Source organism: Pseudonaja textilis, chromosome 3 (assembly GCF_049901715.1).
Source record: "Pseudonaja textilis isolate UNSWEBS1 chromosome 3, rPseTex1.2, whole genome shotgun sequence".
NCBI classification, from domain to species: Eukaryota; Metazoa; Chordata; class Lepidosauria; order Squamata; family Elapidae; genus Pseudonaja; species Pseudonaja textilis.
Genome location: NC_141992.1, coordinates 38,422,956 through 38,446,993, shown reverse-complemented (window position 1 = coordinate 38,446,993; position 24,038 = coordinate 38,422,956).

Sequence of the window (24,038 nt, the reverse complement as noted above, 5' to 3'; positions counted from 1 at the left end):
TGAAGGTTCCTTATGAAATATGTCTGATGTGATACCTAAACATTCAGCATAAAACACAGGTTTTTGTTTTCAGAAACATTTCTGCCACATCACAATAAGACCCCTCTTTCCAATTTGGCATCTTAAATTGCTTTTAATAGCTCTATTACTGTGTTACAGCACAATTCTTTGATACTTAGAAATATACCCTACCGGAATGTCCAAACAAATGTGCTTAGGATTGAAATTTTGGGATTGTTTTAATGTGTTTATGTATTACATATTACTATTTTTATCCAACTTGTAAATCATCCTCATCATTAGGAGGTTTTGGAAAAAGCTAGACAGAAATATATTCACGTACAAAGGCATTTCATTTTGCAAATTGAACTATTTGTAAAAATTATTGTATTAAACTAAAAACGTTTTTGTTACCTGAGTGAACAATCTTGTCTTCTCTTTGTCAATCAAGGTTCACTGTACTCAAGGCAGATCAATCCATTAATCAAGATGGAATGCTTGACACGCTTGATGTCAGGCTTCATTTGAAGTTGGGCCAGAGCTCCAGTTAGTACAGAATGCTGTGGTTGCGTTGCTAAAGAAGATAACCTACTGCAAACCTATTATATTGGCCTGGAAATAACTCTACTGATAACATCCTTACATCCACACTTCCTTGACAGTAAATGTGAAAGGAATGAGAAATAGAAAAAGCCATTGTGAGCAGATGTAATGATTTCTGGTGATGTTGCCCAGCATGTTGGATTCAAAAGATATTTTTTGATACACAGTCTTTAAATCAAATGATTTTTTTTTTGTTCCTAAAAATAGTAGCAATCATGGGGAAAGGCACAATTTTTACTCCTGCATTCTCTAAAGCAACTTTTTGCTTGTTAATGTTGTGCAATGATTATTTATTACTTAGAAATATCCTTTTATTGAGACATAAAATATAGTTAAATTAAAATACTGTCCATCTTATCCAGCAATGTATTAATCAATCATAACTTTTATTACAGTTATTAATCAATTAAAAAAACAAAAGATAACTTCTGAAACAGCAAATAAAAATCATAACAAAACTAAATAGTTATAAAGTTGATAAAGGGCTGTATGTCTGACAAATAGTAAAACAAACTGAGCCACACTCAAAAAAACATCACATTGGTTGAATGATAATAGCAATTATTCAGTCAATGCCAGGAACCCTTTGATGTTATATGAGAAGAAGAAGAAATAGAGACCAATACAATTGATTAAAATCCCATTCAGATTGTTGAGCAGATGATGTCTGAAATGTGATTCCCGTGATACATTTCTAGAAGAAAGGTGCTCGTATACATATATACATATATACATATATACATACCAATATATACATGTACACATAAACATACATACATACATAGACATACCTGTGTGCATGTCTGTGTGCCTGTGTATACATATATACATATACACATATATGCATATATATACGATATATACATATGCATACATACATAGACACAGACAGACACACAGAGACAGACAGACATGTGTGTGTCTGTGTGTTTCTGTATGTATGTACGTATTGTATGTGTGTGTGTGTGTGTGTGTGTGTGTGTGTGTGCCCGGAGAGGGGAGGACTTGTGTGTATCGGTGTGTATGGTATGTATATGAGCATGTGTGTGTGTGTGTGTGTGTGTGTGTGTGTGTGTGTGTGTAAAAGGCAAGACTTGGGGAAAAATTCTGCATTTGAAAGTTCATTTTAAAGATTTGCCCTCATTTGTCAGTTTGGAATATCACAATTCCATTTTCTGCCTTTTAAAAATCAGGCTACATTAGACACCAAATGTTTGTATATAGGCTAAAATATTACAGTTCCTATGTTGAACATGCTTTGTGTGGCACAAACTCTATTAGATATCTTTCACCATATTCTTAAGACATTTCAAAATGCTGACACATTTACAAAAGAAGTTAACTACAAGTCAAGTAGTTGGAACAATGAAGTAACTCTTTAACTCTTGGCTATTCTCTAAAAGTTCTCTAAAGTTCTCTAAAAGTTCTCTAAAAGAACTCTCTAAATTCTCTAAAAGCTTCAAGTTCATGCATGTTTTTGATTTATGACATTTGAAGATTGTATACATCACACTAAGCCACATCTTTTAAGACAGAAAAAAATGTGAGAAGTAAGTCTAGTGACAAAAATTAGGCCTGTTCAGTTCCCTTACATGCAATGCCCCTCACATGCAAGTAATATTAAATTGAATATTTTAATTTAAAATGCTGAAGTCTAAATCTGAGTCCCTCTTTCATCTTGAGGTTCATGCAAAGGGGTTCTCACATCAACAACAGAATATTTTCCTAACAGACAATATAACTTCAAAATATTCTCTACCAATCTTTTCCTTCCACATCTCTTCTCACGATAAATAAGAAACAGTGCCCACTGATTGCCTTCTTGCCTTCATTCTGATTCAGCCTTACTTAATTTGGCTAGATTTATAGATGAGAAAAGCTCATCAGAGATTTTTCCATTCTTCCTTATCACCATTCTTTGCAACATGTTATACAAACAAAAGAGACCCAATTTTGTTTTGTTCATTTTCAAAGTGGGTTGAGCTCAAAACAGTTCTGTTTTGCACTTGAAACACTTCCCAAATGATCAAAACAATTGTTTGACGCTAAAAAAAATGGGGCATTAGAATTCAGATAGTTTGAATTTGAACTGCTTTGCACAACTTAGATTCAGACTCACAAAGAGAATAAAATGGTAAAACTATATTTGGATTTTATATTGCAAATGAAACTTGACTGCATGGTCTTCAACCACCAGACAAATAATATTCTTATAAAACAAGACATTGGCAAGATGCTCTAGAACTCAATTTTTCAAATATGCCAGTTATCTATATATATAGAACTTTTATTATTAGGTTATTTTAAAAAGAACATTCAGCCATGTGACATCATCTGGAAATATTTGCTGGTTTTTCGATCATAGAATGTATCATATGGGATCTCATAGGACATCTAGCTCAATCTTCTTCTCAATAGAAGAATCCATTAAACTATACCCAGTAGATGATATCTAGTTCCTGCTTCAAAACTTTTCGTAAGAGTGACTCAATCTGTATTCTAGGCACAGTGTTTCACTTTGGGAAAAATAGGTCATAGACTTGTTTTAGGAAATAACCAAGTGACATGCAGAGGAAAAAAAGACATATAAAGGCAAAATATCATTTTGCCATTTGGTGTCTTTTTCTCTGAAAGCAAGGAAATTGGAAATTCCTTAGTGACACTTATTCGTTTGGAAAACTGAATTAAATATCAAAACTGACCAATGCAGGAAATCTTTACATATTTTCCTATGTAATTGGCAATGGGTTTTTTTCCCACTACAAATTCACCTATTGTCTTGTCCACTTGTCAGCAAGCCTGAGCATTACTTTGGGAGAAAAAAAAGCATATGTTCATAAATCTCATTGTAAAAATGGCATGTTCTCTCTTGATACAGTCAATCATTTTCAATGTTGCTTGTTCAGAATGACGGGGTCCACATCCATGTCTCTTCCATGCTGTGTTTACCCTTCAATCATACCTAGTCATTCATTTTGGAAAAAAAAAACAGGGGGCTCAACTGGAACAGATTAGGTGTCCCAGAATGAAAGTGACTGAAAATGGTGTTTATATAACCTGGATCTCCATTTCTCTCTTTCCTTCTTCATCTCTCACACACAGACACAGACACAGACACACACACAGACACACACACACACACACACACACAATTTTGTCAAGCATGAGGGTTCATTCTGTTAGGTATGCAAAAAAAAAACAATAGTTTAAGACCTAAACATTTTAACAATGAAATATTTTATGCAGTTCTTTTAAAGCAAATTTGTCTACTGATGCTTTTCTTTAGGGGAAAAAGAAAAAAGAAACACCCAGATAACTCACCTTGAAACAAGGGTTAGCTACTTTATTGCAGCCAGGGACAACACTTTTAATTTTTTTAATTAACAATTGTATGTATTTATTAACTCTTGGATATCCTAGGGTCATGGGAATTATGGTAGTGACATTACCAGAAGAGAAGTGGCCAACAGTTCAAAGCAGAGTTCCCCAACTTTTCTGGGTTTGAGGTCTGGTAAGAAGGATGGAAGAGGGGATGGTTCCTGTTAGGAATGTAAATCACCTAACAGTTATTTGGGTTGGAAATATATAAACTAGGATAGACATTTTAATACTGTGTCTTTAAGAAAATGATAAAACTGAGTTGGGAGGAGCTGGCGCCATAACGATACGGCTTGCAATCGAGCTCCTCGATTGCAGCCGATATCTTCGTTTCCGGCCGGTCCAAACGGACCTATGCTGTCTCGTAGGGACAGCTATTGTGAAGAGCGTATCCTGTGGACTCCGGGGACATCGCAAAATCCCTGGATGACCCAGGAGAAGCTCTTTTTGCTGGCAGCGGAGAGGCAGCCCCCATGCTGCTGAAGTCGGGGCAGCTCCAGAAAGAACGGGTCTGAAAGAGAGTCTGTCGGTTGGGTGAGAAACCTTTTTTTATCTAATTTTTTGAGTTTTGAAAGTTCACTCTGACTACTAGAAGAAACCTGTATGATTTTTTTTGACAAAACTGACTAAGCGGTGTTTTTTTCAAGGGAGACGTCAAAGCGAGGCTTTATTTGCTTTTTTTTTCTTTGCTACCGGACTTCATTGTTACTTACTGGATAACTGGACTGTTTCTTTTTATATTTATATATTTCATTCTCCCTTTGGATTTTTCATATTCTAATTTTTTTTAAGGCTAGAGGCTCCCTTTGGTTACTTTTTCTTTTTTTCTTCTTTTTTGCCTTTTATATATGTTTATATATTCCCTGCGGGCTTTTTTTTTTATTTTAATTATGCTGTCCTGAGAGGAGGGGGGAAAGTGAGAACTAAGAAACTTTGTAACACTGCCAACTAGAGGCTTGGAAATATTTTACTTGAACTGGAAAGAGATGTGAAAGACTCCTTCTCAAGGACATTTCCTGATAAGATAGAGGAAAGAGCCCTGTAGAATATTATTACAGGTGCCTTTCTGGATTCTTGTTTATAATTAAATATCTATGGTTTAGCTTTGAAGCTTGTGGGAAAGAGAAGGGAGTCATAATTAGAGCCTTGGACAACTAAGCAGAGGGCAGTGTATTGTTTCTTACTTTCTTTTTCTATTTTTTTTTTAGTTCCGCCACCCCCTCCATCAGCATTACCCGATATTTTTATTCTAGCAAGGTTTATATTCTTAACCCTTATTTATTTGCAAGGGGAAGCCTTTGAATTCTTCACTTTCATTTTATTTTGATTTTTTTTCCTTTCCATTGGGATTTTTGCTTTTCTTTTTAATGTATATCAGTGGACTATCTTTTTTCTTTCTCAATTGAGATCTTTTTGGTTGGATTAAGGTGTGGAATTTGAAGAAACTTATTCCTTTTGTTCTTTTTTCTTTTTCTTCTTTTTGGCCTTAGTCTTGTTTATTATTATTATTACTGGGCTTTTATTTTTATTTTTATTTTTTCTTGTGGATTACTTTTTAATTGGATTAAGGTCAGGAAGAACTTGAAGAATTTTTTTTATTACTCCATTTTTTTTTCTCTTTTTTCTTCTTTTTCCCTTATTATTGGGTTTTTTATTATTGGCTTTTTTCATTTTGGATTATAATTGGCTACTCTTTTCTTTTCTTTTTTTTTAATTGGATTAAAATTTGAAAGAACTTGAAGAGCTGGAATCATCTAAAATGAGTAAGAAACTTATACCTTCGGGTGCCTCTGTGTCTACCTCTGCCTCCCCACCATCTGGACAGCGTTCAATTCAGGCAATGTTAAAGCAAGATAAAGAAAAAGAACAAGAAAGAGTAACCTTACAGATGATTATGCAAGGAATTCAAGATCTTAAGATAAAAACAGATACCATTGAACAAAGAACAGGGAGGACAGAGGAAAAAGTGGAAAATATTCAACAGATGATGGCAAAGTATGAGGAGAGACTTCAAAAAGTCGAAGAAGGGGGTAAACAAAGAGAGGAGAAGATTGGAAATATTGATAATAGATTAACAGTGATTGAACAAGAAAAAAGTGGGATGTTGAAGTGGGAGATGGATAGGTCAGAATTTTATCTTAGATTTCAAAATATAGAAGAAGAAAAAGGACAAGAGTTGGCTGCGATAATGATAGGAATCTTGGCGTACGCCTTGGAAATAACAGAAGAGAAGATGATGGATGGAATAGATGAGATATATTGAGTCTTTACAAGATATGCGATGAGAAATAATCTGCCCAGAGAAGTCCATATTAGATTTACTAAAAAATCCATGAAGACACAAATTTTACAAGCGGCAAGAGAGAAGACATTGAAATATAAAGGTAAAGAAATTTTGGTCTTAAAACAAATACCTAGAAGAGTGAGAGAGATGAGAAGAGAATATCGATTTTTGACCAAAATGTTATTGAAAAAGGAGGTGACTTACAGATGGCTGATCCCAGAAGGACTGATGTTCACGTGGCAGGAACAGAGACATAGAATTGATTCAATTGAGAAAGCAGAACTGTTCTATACAGAATTTTTTGGAGGGAGAGAAGGAGAGGCAGAAAAGGAGGTTTCATTAATTGAACCTCAAGAGGAACAAATGGAGATTGGAAAAGAAGAAGGTGCAGTAGGTGGACAGGTGGATATTAAAGATCAGCGTCAATCAAGACCCATGAGAGTGGTTAAATCTAAATATAAAATATAACCATGGAAGAGAAAAAACTGATTACAATGAATATAAATGGACTGAATTCAGCTGCTAAGAGAAGGAGGATTTTTCATAAATTGGGGAAATTAAAGTTTGATATAATTTGTTTACGGGAAGTGCACATTAGGGAGCAACATGAACAATTGTTGGTACAACCAAAATTGGGGAAATTGTTTGCCTCTTTGACTCAGTGTAGGAAAGGAGGGGTGGTTTTATATATTAAAGAGGCTATTCCAGCAAAACTGATTTGTTCAGATGAAGATGGGAGAATATTAATGGTGGAAATGATGGACAACAATAGAAAGATACTTTTGACTGCAATTTATGCCCCGAATGATAAACAGGAAGAATTTTATAAAAAATTACATATCAAGATGGCTGGTCTGGACTATGTTAATATAATTATGATGGGAGACTTCAATGGAATCGTGGACAATAAACTTGATTATATTGCAACAACAGCAAAGTATAATAGAAAAACTCTTCCTAAATCTTTTTTTAAAATGATAGATGAATTAACTCTAAAAGACTTATGGAGAGAAAGAAATGTTAAACTTAAGCAATATACTTTCTATTCAAATAGACATTTATCATGGTCCAGACTTGATATGATTTGGATCTCAACAGATTTAATATCTAGCGTTCAAGAAGTAAATATTGAAACAAGTACTTGGGCTGATCATAACCCATTGACAATCAAATGGAAGGGACAAAAAAATAGATCGAGATGGACGTTAAATAATACTATTTTAAAGGAGAAAGAATTTACACAATGGATGGAGAAAGAACTGGCCTTTTTCTTTAAAGAAAATAGAAAAGAAGACACTTCAATACAGAATGTTTGGGATACAATGAAGGCTTATGCCAGAGGCTTGATAATAGACTATACAAGAAAAAAGAATATTAGGAAAAGGCAAGCTTTCAAAGCCTTGGAGGATGAATATAAAAGACTAGAAAAAGAACTGCAGAAAATGCCGCAGAAAAAAGACGTTAAATTGAAACTGGATATAATTAAACATAAAATGGACTTAATAGAGAAAGAAGAACTGGCACAGAAAATTAGGAATGCTAAACAGAACTATTTTGAAGATGCAAATAAGCCAGGTAGATGGCTAGCATACAAGTTGAGAAAGGAGAAAGAGTCGAGGAAAATATTGCAGTTAATAGATGACCAAGGTCAAACTTGTCATGGCAGCAAAGAGAAAAAAAGAAATTATTCATGATTTTTACAAACATTTATATAAGAAAGAAGACATTGATGAGAAGAAAGTTAAACAGTACCTGCAGAATGCAAATTTACCTAAGATACCTAAAGAGATTGAAGAAATGCTAGAAAGTAATATAACAATGATGGAGTTAAGCCAAGCACTTAAGAAACAAAATAACGGAAAAGCACCAGGTCCAGACGGGCTTCCTGTAGAATTTTATAAAACCTTTCAAGAATCACTGTGTATTCCATTGTTAGAAGTTATGAATGAAGTTATGTTAAAAAAGATGATACCTAAAACATGGTCAGAGGCTTATATTACACTTATTCCAAAAGAGGAGGCGGATCTACTTCAAATTAAGAATTACAGACCGATTTCTTTATTAAATGCAGATTATAAAATCTTTGCTTCAATACTAGCAGAAAGACTTAAAAAATATTTGAATAATTTTATTCATCCAGACCAAAATGGGTTTTTGCCAAAGCGACAAATTAGAGACAACATGAGAGTAATTCTGGATACTTTGGAATATTATGAGGCGCATCCTGAAAAGCAAATGGCTTTGATATTTTTAGACGCCCAAAAGGCATTCGATAACGTGAATTGGAGATTTATGTTACTTTTAATGGAACAGATGGGCTTTGCTAGAAGATTTATCCAGGCAATAGAAGCAATTTACAATGAACAGCTAAGGTAATGATGGAGGGAGAATTTACAGATCCTATTAATATAAGAAAAGGCACAAGACAAGGTTGTCCTCTTTCTCCCTTGCTATTTGTATTGACTTTGGAAGTGTTGAACAGAAATATCAGAGAAGATAAAACTATAAAAGGAATGAAAATTAAAAAGGAAGAATTTAAACTACAAGCTTTTGCAGATGACCTAGTCTTTATCTTGGAAGATCCTATAGAAACAGCCTTGAAGTTGTTGGAAAAGATAGAGGCATATGGGGAGGTGGCCGGTCTGAAAATAAATAAAGATAAAACAAAGATTTTGTCAAAGAATATGTTGCTAAGACAAAGAGAAGAATTGGCAGAATTGTTAAAAATCCAAGTTACAAACAAGGTTAAGTATTTGGGGATATATTTGACGCCAAGATGTAGTACATTAAAAGAGAACAATTATATTAAACTTAAACAACAGATAGCCCAAGACCTGAAAAAATGGGAAAACCTACAATTATCATTAATAGGGAGGATTTCAACAATTAAGATGAATATTCTACCCAGAATTTTATTTTTGTTTCAAACAATACCAATTAGGCTTGGAAAAGACTATTTTGAGGACTTAAATAAAATTGTTTTGAAGTATATATGGCAAGGCAAGAAAGCAAGGATAAAGCTAAAGCTTTTACAGGATGCCAGAACTAGAGGAGGGTTTGGCCTGCCTAATTGGGAGATGTACTATCAAGCTGCAAACTTGATGTGGGTTAAAGATTGGATAACATTAAGGAAGACTAGATTGTTGACATTAGAAGGTCATGATTTGTTGTTGGGTTGGCATGCTTTTTTATGGTATAAGGGAACCAAAACACAGGGTTATTTTAGAAGACATCATATACGGGAGTCTTTGTGGTTAAATTGGGAGAAGACAAAAAAACAATGTTATTTGAAAATTCCAGTTTGGTTATCGACGATAGAAGCGTTCTCTTACCCTATAACTTATAAAAAGGAACAAACAGTTAGCTATGGGGAATTACTAGATGAAAAGGGTGAACTTAAATCGATACAAAAACTAGAGGAACAAGGTATACAGATGAATTGGTTTTCATATTTGCAAATACACTCAAGGTATGATGAGGATTCCAAAACAGAGGGATTTTATGATAAACAGACTGATTTAGATAAGATTTTGATGGGACTGATGAAAAGGTGATTAAAAAATTATATGGTTACTTATTGGAAATTAAGCTAGAGGAAGAACAAGTTAAAGAAACTATGATTGCCTGGGGGAGGAATTTTGGATATGGGATTGACTTAGAGAAATGGCAGAAATTATGATTGCAAAACTATAAAATGACAATGTCTACAGCCTATAAAGAAAACTTGTATAAGATGTTTTACAGGTGGCATTTCCCCCCGACAAGGATAGCAAGAATGTTCAAGAACAAATCCGAAAAATGTTGGAAATGTCATCAGAAACCTGGTTCATACTACCATATGTGGTGGACTTGTGAGGATGCTAGAAAATATTGGACTAAAATCCACATGTGGTTGGAAAAAATGACAAAGAAGCATATAGACTTGAAACCGGAGCTTTTCTTATTGGGAATCTTACCAGATGTTTATAGTAAAGAGTTGAAATATTTGATTGTAAATGTATTAACTGCGGCTAGGATTGTATTTGCAAAAAATTGGAAAAATGAGAAAATTCCATTGCAGGAAGAAGTTATAAAGAAAATATTGGAATGTGCTGAGATGAGTAGATTGACTTTTGAAATTAGAGAACAAGAAGATAAACAATTTTATATAATTTGGGATCTTTTCTATCAATGGCTGAATGATGAAATACAAAAATAGAATATTTAGAATGTTAGACAATAAGGAATAATATTGATTTCACTTTTCTTTTTTTCGGTATTTGATATTATATTTATATAATGGCTTTTCTTTTCTTTTTTTCTTTTATTTAGGATAGAACTGGTATGACTATATGAATTGTTATAGAATAAATTATTTAAAATATAGTTATCTCATAAGGCATGATTGAATAAAAGTATAGTCAAATCTCTTTTTCTTTAATAATGATATGATGATATATAAGTTTGCATTGACAATAAGAGTTATTATATAAGGTAATTGTAATTGTGACTACGAAATGAATGCACAAAACTGATGAACCAACCGACTCACTGTTTGTATATAAATACGGGAGAGCTGATGCTTTTATGTTTTGTCTGTTTGTTTGTGTGTTAAAAAACAATAAAAAAAATTTTATAAAAAAAAAAAGAAAATGATAAAACTGTAATTGGGTGTGGTTCTGCAAATGGCCATAAGATGGAGCCAGAAACCTGGGTTGTTTGGTGAGTATCTGTTCCTTTCTGTTGGAGAGAGTTCCTGTTCTTCCTAATGACTGTTACTGATCGTTGATGTAAGTCTATTACTGAACTGTTTTTGATACTGGACTTTGATATTTGGATTATCCCTGAACTGAACACTGACTGCTTTACCTGTGAATGACTTGGACTGCTTATCTTGGACTGTGCTTAAACATTTATTGGAAATAAAAACCTACATTAACTGTACAGTGTATCTGTGTGCTGTGTGTGTGTTATTCTTCACTTCTCTCACTAAGTCTCCCTGTATGCGCTCATTCTCCTAACGGGGAATTACCTCAACAGTTCCACATGAGTGGCTGGCAAGTACGTATGGAGTGCCATTTGCATGAGAGGCGGTCATGGAAATGGAGCATGAACACACTGCTTCCACACCCGTTATGAATTACTCATAGCCCAGTAGTGAGACACAGCCCAGAGGTTGGGGACCTCTGAATTAAACTTTTTTACTGTTGTTAAAGAGAATTGGATGAGTTATAATTTTTTTAAAAGTTCCAGGATGGCTTGAGATTGTACCGAAAATCTTTGGATTCTCTTTCCGAAAATTGGATAAAATTTATAACCAAAAGTTACCCTATTTTTGTACCTTGCAATATCATCCTCAAAAGAACTTGGCACCCTGAGACTGCCAATAATTCACACAGTGGCTTCTCCTGTCTAAAAGCTTTATACTCTTCACGGTGCCAAGCGATTTCAATTATATGATTATTCGGGGGTGTATTTATTAAGTTTGGAATTACAATTGCCTGTAAGCCTTTTCAGAAACTGAATTTGTGTATTTATTGGTATGCCACATATTTTGAAAAAGGAAAATGATTACGGCCCAGGCTACTTCCACAGTATGGCTTCCCCACATCTTTAATGCAGTATCAGCATGACAAATGCTAGGAGCACTTGGGAATGAATTTCTTTCAAACTGTCCTGGATCATCCAATTAAAGAGACAGTTAACTTTAAAATAGCCTGTCACTTTATAAATCATAGATTTAGAACAGCCCTTGTAGGTCATATGATACAATACAACAGCCTATTAAAATAAGAAAATTTCAATAGAAATTTTCCAATTTTTCAACAATGGTGAAGTTGAGCTTATCATCCCTGCAGGAAATTCAATCTACTATTAACTATTGTTAGTCCACATATGTAGCAACACAATTTTCTTATTCACATACAATATTTTAAATGTCTATAAATCGCATGTATTTTTATATGTATAGGCAACCTTCCTCTGTCTTCTGCCATAAGATTTCTTTAATTGTCAAAACATCTGTTCTAAGACTTCCAGTACATATACAGAATTCAGGCAGAATATTTTCTACTTCAAGATTTTTTTCATGTGAACATTATTGGGCCTGGACATGATCACAGTTACACACCATAATCATGTCTTGATCATCACTGACTCTACAAAATGCTATCTATTAAAAGATGTATATGCAAAAATCCAGTAGCAGAGTATAGTGATAATCTAGATTCCTGAACATTCCAAAGAAAATATACTTGATCCACTTAGTTGCAACATTAAAACCTAGAAGAAGAATAACTGTGCAACAAGGAGTCTAAGGTATGCCCATAGTGATCCTTACAGCCTTAAATTGCTAGTCAAATGCCCATAGGGAGCCATTAGATACCAAGTACCAATATAGCAGAGAATCATAATGTTTTTCCTCATATCTTCATCCTAATAACAGTGCTCAACTTCTTCTCATTAAACAACCCTGTAGGGTAGAGTGTAGGGCACAATGCAGAGTGTGAAGTAGGAGGAAGCAAAATGTAGATAGCTGAACATTTCAGCTTTTGTCTCAAAGTATTGGAGAGCTGAAGAAGCTGGTTTAACCCAATTCTGAATTAGTCCTTAAAAATAAAGGAAATATGATATACACTTACTGACCCGTAATCCCTTTTCAGCTTGAAATAATCACTGTAAACCATCAAAGAACTCCTGTATGTATATACAAGATTCAAGGTTTTAAATCACTGGGGTCTAAAACAAGGAAATGACTAGCATTAATGCTAGGAGAGAGGATTAACTCCACAGTTCACTTTCATAGCATAGCCCACTGTTAATTAATTATATGTTTGAGGATTACATAATGTATACATGTTATTCAGAGCTTGGAAGAAAATCTAAAAATTGCAAAGGAAAGGCTACTCTAAAGAGCCAAGAGACAAAGAATCTTATTATCAATTGCATTATTTGCATTCTCAGTGGCTTAATTCATTTTTTTTTCTCCCTGAGGCTTTAATCTCTAAACCCAATTCATTAACACAATGCAAGAAGCAGTCTATGAAAAGTGCACAAAGGGACAGTGTAATTGAAACTCTGTGATGGAAGAGAAGTATACCTCTGCATTTTGGCAGATTAATTGCCAGATGTCCTTTGCTTTAAAGAAGCATTTCCTTATTTCAAAAGGTTATTTTGGCTCGAGAACATCACCTCCTTTTAAAGCATATGGGATGCCTATTGTGTTTATAAGCCTGACACCAATAGATTCGGATCAGGGTTTTCTTCAGGACATTTTTACTGGTAACTCTTTTTGGTTACCAAATTACATTCTGATGGAGATTAAGGGAATATTTGGAGCTAATAAAAAAATATAACCCTTCCCTGCTTGAATAAAGTAAGTCCAATTAGTTAATTGGTCTCTAGGATGGCATGATTCATACTGAATTGTATAACACCACTCCAATATAACTTGACCTTAACACCAATGTGACTGGAATCTGATCTTGGGCAAGAGAAAAAAAAGGTTCCCCTTATAAGTGAATGTTAATGTTATTACATGATTGGCACTTTTGTGTACTTTACATGTTCAAATTCTTTATTTTTTTATGTGATTTTCATTTTATACATCCATTAACATAAACATCCATACCATCCACTTTAAGATGGCTGGTGTAAAAATATCTGTAATAAATATATGATCTGTACATAAACCTGGGCAAAATTATAAAAGAATGTTTCTCAATAGAACATGAATGAAAGTCTAAGCGATCAGTTTAAACTAGTAATTCTATCCAAAAAGTATACCCCCAAAAGTTGGGTTGTGCCTTAATTTTGTTAGCTCTGCTATAAGGATGACAACTGTATTGTTATATCTTGCTTGTGGAAGACAAATGAATATGAACAAGAACAGCATCCTTCTGTAGCAGAATGTGTATGGTGGCAAAAGAAATAGAGGTAGCCTCTCTCCATACCATTGCCATTTCCTACATTAAGTCAACCAGTCTAATATACAACCAGCAATAAGCCCCCTCCTTCCCACCTGGCTGCTTCAGATCTACCTGCCTGATTGGCATCATTTCCACTTGCTCAAATTAAAATGAAGTTTGGAAGGTCAGTTCCCTTAGAGTGGAGAAAACTAGATCCAATCAGAAAGTCCTTATTTCAGATCTTGACCTGATGGCAGATGTATTGACTGATGCATGAGAAAATTAGCAAAAAGGGGACAGAGTTGCTTTCAGTTTTGTGGTTTATAGACATGTATCTATTAGTAATTAATCCTTCATCATTCAAAATAACCTTTCACATACAATTTCCCCTTTTTTAAAAAATAAAAACCAATTTGGAACCAAAGAACTATTAAGAAAAATGTTAAAAGCCTAAACCATTTCTAACATAGATTTCTTTTGTGACAAACAAAAGAAACAAAATGGCTGAAAATTAAATCAATATATGAAACCCTAATCCTAACAGAAATATTGATCATATACTGGAAACACACAATGTCTCTCTCTCTCCCTCTCTCTCTCCCTCCCACTCCCCCTCTCCAAAAGCTCTTTTTATTTCAAAGTAAGTATTAAAGTATTCACACTTTTCTATTAAACATTACCATATTTCAAATGTGGAAGAGTATGATGTAAACCCTGATCACAACAGGCAACATACAGAACTTGTTCCCCTACATGCCTTTATCATTTAATGATGGCGAAGAAACTGAAAAGAGATTTTATCAGATCAGATGGAAAACAATTAATTTTAGCACCTTCCATACACTGAGAAATAGCACTTTCACATTATACAGTAATAGTAGCTTTAGGGTGGTGCTAATTAAACTAAATGAGAAAAGAGCTCTCCTTTTCCAAGATGTTCTATATTTCTTGGAGAAGTTGCACGAATGTGAAATACATTTTTAACAGGAGTTCAGAACATCGCTCATGAAGAAAATGTGAAACTGAATTTACAAAAGAATTACTATGAAGTATTCATTAAAAGGAGGTTGTATAAATGAAAAAATATTGGTAAGTATCAAGTGAGAAAGAACACATATCACAAAGAATATAAGTTTTGGAATTCTACCTAAGGCTCATTGTCACATCCTGCTAACCACAGCATGAAGCTGCTTTGCTAACCATTAGCACCTTTGTCTCATCTGCAGCCTATCCATCTAAATTTGTCTTTTCTCATTTATTAATTTCATATACTTTGTGGCCCCCAAGAGCTCTGTGCAGTTCACAAGTACAAAGCATTAATTTAAAAAAAGCAAGAAAACTATACAAGAATAAAACATGGCAACTGGACAAAAACTAGACAGAAACAAAAAAGAAATAGACCCATGCCACTGAAAGACAATGTCATCACCCTTATCAAAGGCCTTGGTGAATAGCCAGATCTTCAAGGCCATTCAAAACAACAGCAGATTGGGGGCCATCCTGATTTTAGGGGAACTTCATTCCAGAGGGCAAGCACTACTATGGAGAAGGTGTAGTTTGATAGATGGCGTTGTTTAATGAAAGGAATCTGGTACATACCAAACTTGTTGCATCAGTTCCCCTGGGAAGATACTCCATGAAATAGAGTAACCCAGCATATGTCAGGTACAGCTTTATATGTAATGACCAGCACCTTGAATCACATTCTGAAGCAAAATGCCATTCAGTCCAGCTGATGATGCAGAGATCACACATGGGGTATACTGAAGTGTGCCTATCATTGCTGACTTTACTGAATTTTAAACCTGTTGATGTTTCCATGTACTCTTCAAAAGTATACCATGTATACCATGATCAAGCCATAGGTGACCAAGATGTGACTATTTGAAGAGCCCGTGGTATTCTATTCTAATATTAAAGTAGTGTTTTTCCTCTTGTTCTGATACAAATCCTACTTATGAGCAATCTGCAACCTACAGTCTGTCATTAGCAATGGTTGGTGATGATAGTCAGTAGCTGAAATTTGCCCAGTTTCTAATGACAAGTTTAAACTGATGAGAGCATCCCCTACTTGTCCAGTCATTAGAAAATTCTTGGACTGCTGAGGGGACCAGACATTTGGCTCACTCAGGTGTGTTTCTTTCTTTCTTTCCTTCTGTTCTTCTTTCCTTCCTTTTCAAGATGAACATCACAATCAGCTTCTATCTAATAAAGACAGCCCTGTACCATCAGTATCAAAATGCTCTACAGAATAATGTTATTTTTAAGGTTTTCTTTAAAATAAAGGGTTTGGGAATATTACTTATATTAGAAACAAGATGTTCCCAAAGGCTGAATAGCCACTGAAAGTCACATCATGTTCCCGTACCCTTCACCTTCTATGGGTGGGAACATTTAATATTTCCTCCCATAAAAATTCACAAGTATTCATGCCTGATTAGGCATTATGCAGGTTTCTCTCATAAATGGCTTTAGCATTATCCAGAGAGTTCTGGATTAGTTTTTAAACATGTATTTAGTAGCATTTTGAAAGAGCACTGGATTTATCTTTACAAAAGGAAGTGCTCCAGTCAATTTAAACAGAGAAAGAAAGCCAGGTTTTGTGTGGCTGGTTCTGTTACTAATGAGAATATTTCAGGTTTTCTCCTATTTTTGCTGTTGCATAGCTGTACTTTTTTTTATTACTTAGGTTGGACAAGAATCCCAGTAGTTTCTCTTTTAGTCCAAATAATAGGCTCAAGTGAAGTGAAGAAATGTGAAGTGAAATAGGAGACAAATCACCCAGAGCAATTTACAGCCTCGCCAGGGCACCAATGATCTGTCACTTGGGCTATTTTTGAACATGGGTCTCGTAACCTTCTGGAAGACCCCACATACCAAAATAGGGTATATGACAGGTTAGTGGGGCAGGAGAGGAATTAAGCATGAAGGAGATCACCAGGTGATCTGCCAGGAGAATTCAATCCCACTTCATCCAGACCCATGCCAACAATCAGTCACTCAAGCAACTTGAAAAATGACCAAAGCATCTAACTAGGCAACTGACACTCAACTCACCAAGCCACACACTTAGCATAGAAACTGGTTGGGTTTTGTTTTTTTGCTGGCAGAGGATGCTGGGTGGGAGGCAAAACACAGCTAGGAAAATAGGCCATTTACTTCCCCATCATTTGTCCCCAAATGTAAGGACAACACCATCACCAGGCAGTGTGCTGAATGGGAGCAATGTGAATTAACTTGGCATCAGAGGTGGTATTCATCAGGTTCTGACCAATTCTGAAGAATCGGTAGCAGAAATTTTGAGTAGTTCGGAGAACCTGCAAATGCCACCTCTGACTGGAGATTTTACAGTATCCTTCCCCTGCCATGCCCACCAAGCCACGCCCACAGAACCGGTAGTAAAAAAAAGATGAATCCCACCACTGCTTGGCATGCTTTTTTACTGATTAAGGATTGGTGTCTTTCTCCCAACATAGCTGTGAGGATCTATCTCCTTGTGAGTTATTTGTATTTTTCCTTCAAGAACATCCTTTCTTTTAATTATTTTTAATTATTTATAAGATCTGCTGAGGTATGAAAGTAGAAACTTTTAGATTACTTCATTTACCAGCCTTCTACTCTAGCCAGAGATGATTATTTTAATTTACAAAGAGGACTTTTGTCTTCTTTTGTTTGTATAAAATGGCTGTACATGAGTTTTATTTATTTGATTTGTCAATCGCCTGCAAGGTAACAGGTATAAGTATAAACATGAGTCAGAATACAGGAAATAGATATGAATAAATGGGGTTTTGGCGATTATAATAAGAATGCCGAAAGTGCTGACCTGCCGTAATTATAAAATGGGCTAGTTAGGAGATTTTACAATCAAATGTTTTAGATATTTATGCATCTGACTTTTTAGTTAAGTTTTTTTAAAAAGTCTTCTATTAATTTTACTGAGTTATGAAAACTGAGTTGCAGTTAACTTAAATCCTTTTGGCAGCAGGATATATATCATGGCCACTGAATATGATCTCAATCCACAGTCAGGTTCATAGGGAACAAAGCAGCATTTTCAATATCGTGAAGTCTCATTGGGTGATTAAAGGGTTGGATTAAGGGCAGTATTTCTCAACATTGACAACTTTAAGATATGTGGACCTCAACTCCCAGAATTCCACACATCTTAAAGTTGCCATGGTTGAGAAACACAGGATTAGGGGCAGCAAAATCCAGGAACTAGATCATGGATGTCAAACTCAATTGCATCATGTGACTTTTTTTGCCTTTGCAGAGCCAGAGTGGGTGTGGCCTGTGCATGATGCCTCCACCCATGGGCTGCCAGTTTGAGAGGCCTGATGTAGATCTAGTGCCTGCTCAGTGATGGAAGCTTCCTGCTTAACTTTGTGCTAGTGACTTTCTGTCAGTCCTATACTGCTGGGCTGTTATTGTGGAATATATAGGAGGCAAGGGCATTATGTCACTGCTGTAGAAAAGGTAGGTTATATATTTGGCCTATCAAACAATGAATACCAGATGAATTGTAGGGAAAAGACAAATTTTAGATCATTATTCATAAAACATTCAGTAGCTATAAGAGCATGTCATTATGGTGAATTACATCATCTGTGTAACGTCACTGTTATGCAAATGACATTGTTTAAAGCAGGGATATCAAACTCACAGCCCAGGGGCCGGATTCAGCCCAGGGGGTTCATGTCTGCCCTGGAAACAGCAAAGGACCAGCCTGCAGTGCCTCTGCCAGCAAAACAGGCTCCCAAGCTCCACCTTTGGCTACGACAGCCTCCTGCAACCCTCTGCCAGTGAAAACAGATCTCAGGAGGGTGGTCCTCCAAGCTCTATTTTTGCTGGCAGAGGATTGCAGGAGGCCATCACAGCCAAAAATAGAGCTCGGGAGCCCATTTTCGCTGGCAGAGTGCTCAGCCCACCACAGGTGCCCTGACACAAGTGATGTCGACCTGGCCACGCCCACCCCAGCCACACCCACCCTGGTCCTCAAGGTCAAACACAACCCTAATGCAGTCCTCAATTAAACTGCTTTTGACACCCCTGGTTTAAAGTAAGACTTTGAGCTGTAAAGGTAGAGATGGTCACCCAAAAGCCCTTGCAGTGGGAGCTGGTTGGCCAGCTTTCTTCACTGAGGCAGCCTAGATGGAAAAAGCTTCCTAACTTCTGAGGAAAAAAAACTAGAGAAAAAGGTGAAAGGTTCCTGTTCACCTCCATAACTGTTGCCTTTTTTCTCTGCTTTCCCAGCAAGTCCCATTTCCTCCCCTACTTAGCAAGTAAGCCAATGCCTCTGTGCCTCCTTTCCTACCTGCAGGGGCTGCTCTCTCTGTCCTTTTTACTTGAGTGCCACCTCCTCAGATTTCCAGTCATGCCCAAACAAGCCAATCAGTTGAAGGGTTCCTTGACTGTCAGCCTTCCAAGGTAGGCTACAAGAATTACTGAACTTTACTTCATTGTTATAGGGTGTAATAACAGAATCTTGAAAGCCTGACAGAGTGCCCCTGTTGCATCAAACAGGGTCAAGGGAGGGTTATTTTAAGGGTTTTTCTCACACCCTCCCTTTTTTCAAAACTGGGTGGTGTACGTTTTCTTTTAATGGGTTTCCTAATGAGTCTAATAATTATCACTATACTCTTCTACACCACTCATTGTCAGAACTAATCTTCTCTCCCATGTGTGAAAATATCCCAACCAACTCACTATGGGAAACAAATACAGATTCACTTTCCCAACCTTGCTTGGCAACCCAAGGTCAACAAACAAGTTTCACACTCCGAGTCAGAGCTGGAAATTCCCTCCTCCCTCCTTGTTGCACAGCAAGTGGTACTGTGCTATCATGATGGAAGGCACAGAATACCCTTCATTCTTGGATTCATTGTTGCCTGATAGTGGCAACAGATCATGGGGTTGGTGTTTGCATGGGAATTTCAGGTGGTGGTGGGGGTATACACAGTATAGAATGTGGACGTGATGACCCAGAGTGTACCATAAATGTAACAAAATCCAAAAGCTAAATAAATGTCCTTTAATGCCTCCAATACTAAGTTGGAGATAAAACGTACTCAAAAATAGTCTTCAAAAGCAAGCAATACAGTCCAAATTTGATGAGCAGATAGAAGTGAAATAAAAACCAAATAAACTACAATGATGAAATTTCCACAATGGAGCAGGAGAAGTATTTACCAAATTCAAGGAGATAACAAGACACAGTCTGTTGGAAGGCCAACCAAGATAACTTCAGACCAAAATAAAACACCCTTTGTTTCCAGCGTTTACCAATACACAGGTCCAAACTCTTATGCAGTTCTCACCCCTGCAGCCCATGAAGACGATCAAGGCCCTCTCCTCCCAAGTAGACCACGTCACTCCCTTATTCTCTCCTCCCTGCATGTCCTAGGATGCAGATGGGATGGGTCTGGGTCCTCCTCTGACTGCCCAGCCAGCCTCTGCCCTTACCCAGCCTCCTCCACAATCTCCGAAGCCACACTTCCATTCCCTATTGGCTGTTCCTCCTCTCCCTCAGAGTCAGTCTCCACCAGGGACATGACCGTGGGCATATATTCCAAACATCTCCTCCCCCATCTGGTATCCATATTTCTACTTCATATTCTTTTATACCCACCTATAATGAGTTTCCTTCTATGCCTCCTTATAGCAAATAGAATGAAGGCAGGGTTAAGTCCTTTTCTCATGCTCCCACATTTCCCAAGACTGAGAATTCTGGAATCCTTGGGAAATATGAGCTTCTTCACAGTTTTCCTAATGACTCTTGAATTTCTTTGACAAGACTTCAGGTAGTCCTTGACTTACAACACTTCGTTTAGTGGCCGTTCAAAGTTATAACAGCATTGAAAAAAGTGACGTGTAACCATTTTTCAGAGTTATAACGTTTTCAGCATCCCCACGATCATGTAATCAAAATTCAGATGCTTGGCAACTGGTTCATATTTATGATGGTTGCTGTTTCCCAAGATCACACGATCTTCTTCTGTGACCTTCTGACAAGCAAAGTCAATGGGAAAGCCAGATTCACTTAACTGCCTGGTTACTAACTTATCAACTGTAGCAAGAAAAGTTGTAAAATGGGGCAAAGTGAGACTTAACAAATGTCTCACTTAACAACAGAAAATTTGGGCTCATTTGTGGTCATAAGTTGAGGACTATCTGTATCTCTGCAGTCTCTAAATTGGCAGTAGATTAGTTCTGGGGACTCTCTCACTAATGAAAATATTCAGCTTAGGCAGCTCAGCTCAGTGAAGCAGCTATTTGGGAAAGGCAGCAGAAAGGCAAGGACAAGGAAAAGTGAGTAAAATGAATGACAGCTGAAGTTCAGTCACAACAGGAAAACAGAATTGCCTCACCTCCCTAGTGATGGAATTGCACAAATTATGTACTTCACAAATTTGGTTTGGAAAATGTTTCCAAAGCAAATTTTGGACAGTCCCGTACAAAATGAGTTGCAGTAATCTGCCTAGTATACGATCCCGGCAGTTCCAATTGAAATATGTTTATTTAAACTAAACCATAGTACTTCATGCCTCACAAGCTTACATGCTTTCAAGCCAAGGATTCTAGCCAGCCCATCAGTGCAGCTGAGATCAAATCATTGAAACTGGAATGCTTCCAGTTGTGTTACTCTTCTATGTTGGCATTACTTGTCCTTATGCCTCATCTTAATTCTCATCCAATACAGAATTCACTGTATGGGTAGTTTGAACAGCCCCCTTTCCCTGTTTCATTCATGCAGTGGTATTCATCACAATTCATCACTATTCTCTACAGCTAAGAAAGTCTCTGCTCTGTTCTGAACCCTTCATCCCATCCTTTGACAATCGAAACAGAATTTGCCAAATCTCTTTTCCCTGCCTTACACACTACATAAAAAGATGACTACCTTTTTGAGAGCTATATTGAGAGGTATATTGAGAACTTCCGGGCAATTGCTCTGGTCAACAAAACAACTAGCACAGCAGAAAGCCACTGGTAAGTGTTTTTCAATTATAAATAAGCAATACTAAATGCTAAACATTGGGCATTATTATGTGATAGAACGAATGTTTAATGCAGAGTTGTAGTCCCTAAATAACTATTTGTCAATACAAGTACCAAAGAAAAAAGGAATGTTTTCAATGCTCATAAATTTTTGTTTCTTTTTTTGTGTTTTCTTTAATGCTCCATGTTTAGAGGCAATGCAAATGATTAGACACTTTCTGGATGTCAACCCACTTCCTGTATCAGTGGCATCAGCTGCAATAACAGTTGATATGATCCAATTTTATGAGGTCTGCAAGCATTTGTCTCTTGATAAATGTTTAACTTCCTTTAAAAATTTTGCACACAGCCAATTGAACAGTTGATGTGACTTATAGATTGATTTTAAATAACACACTGTCTCACATAAGCTCTGTATTTACTGCATGGTTGGCTAAACTAGGCCAATTTCATGCTATGTTACAATAGCATGAAGAGTTCTTAGGTCTATCTTATCTATTTATATACTTTAAACAAGGAAAAATGTACTCTAGGGAGATATCTTACATAGCAAACCCAATATATTATTCCATGAAGTGTAAAGGATCCTTTTTTTACCTCAAACGGGACCTAACAAATTACAGTGTAGTACTTACTACTGTACTGCAAAAATGTGTCACTGACTTACAACATACGAGAAAACAACACCACTGTAATTTAATACCATTGGTATTACAAGGTTAAAATAGTATAGGATTTTCTACTGAAACCAATGACAAAAGTATCATTAACTGGGGGAAAAATAGGCACACAAATGCCTACTCAGAATCAATGTTTTTGTCCAGTAATTACCGGTAGCAGGAAGAATTAATAAATCATCTTAACTTCTCCTACCTAACTGTAACTTTATCAGTTTTCAATAAGAATCATAGGCAGTGATAGTCGAGGGAGAAATGGAAGTACATATTTAGCATTAACAAATCAACATACAAAAAGCTAGATGACTGATGGATGACATGAAAGAGATGTAGAATACCCTGTTTTTTTAGCACTTTCTACAATGCAGTTCTGTTAGACTTAGCACAGTATATTCTTTTCCAGTCATCTGAAATCTGCAACTGGGAGGAGAAAATATTTCCTTAACTGCTCCCAAAGCTGCTTTACATAAATTCAGAAGTTTACCTACTTGTCAGAACATTGGATCATGTGAGACAGCTATCCTGACAGATATTTTAAATCTTTTAAGTGCTGGAAAGATGCACAAAAACTGTTTCCAGACAGAGGAATTCTAGTGCTATCAATCACTTATATACAAAGAGGGCAGGGGGCAGTTGCGTTCACCTGTGAATGAACTTCAAGGCTCAGATTCCCTTATTTTATTTTATTTTATTTTAAAGCTGGTCTATAAACGTCTAAAAGTTATGCTGCATTCTAAGTCATAATATATATAATAATACTTTTTCTGTCCATTTATAAAAAGGCCTGTTCCTGCTTTTGGAGGTGAGGGAAGGACAGGGGTTGGCCAATTAAAGAGTAATCCAAAAGCAATGATTGAGTTGTTTGGAGAAGAAAGCAATTTTGCCTCCTTTAAAAAAATCAGAAGTCTAACATTTAATGTAGCTATGATAAACACTAAGTGCCTTTTCAAAAAGCAAAAGGTATTTGTAATATTTTTCTAGGCAGATAAAAAGTTGTGTTGATCTATGGGGAACAAATCCCACAGTAATATTTTTATTGGAACCAAGCAACACAACACAAGCTTGCTCAAATCTCAAGAACTCTTCATCAGACAAACATATGAAAAACTGGAAGGAGATGAAGGGAAATAAAGTATTTCTGATATTTAAGCAATGACATCTGCAATTCAAAATAAAAAAAGCTCATCAAGCACATTTGCTAAGATCCTG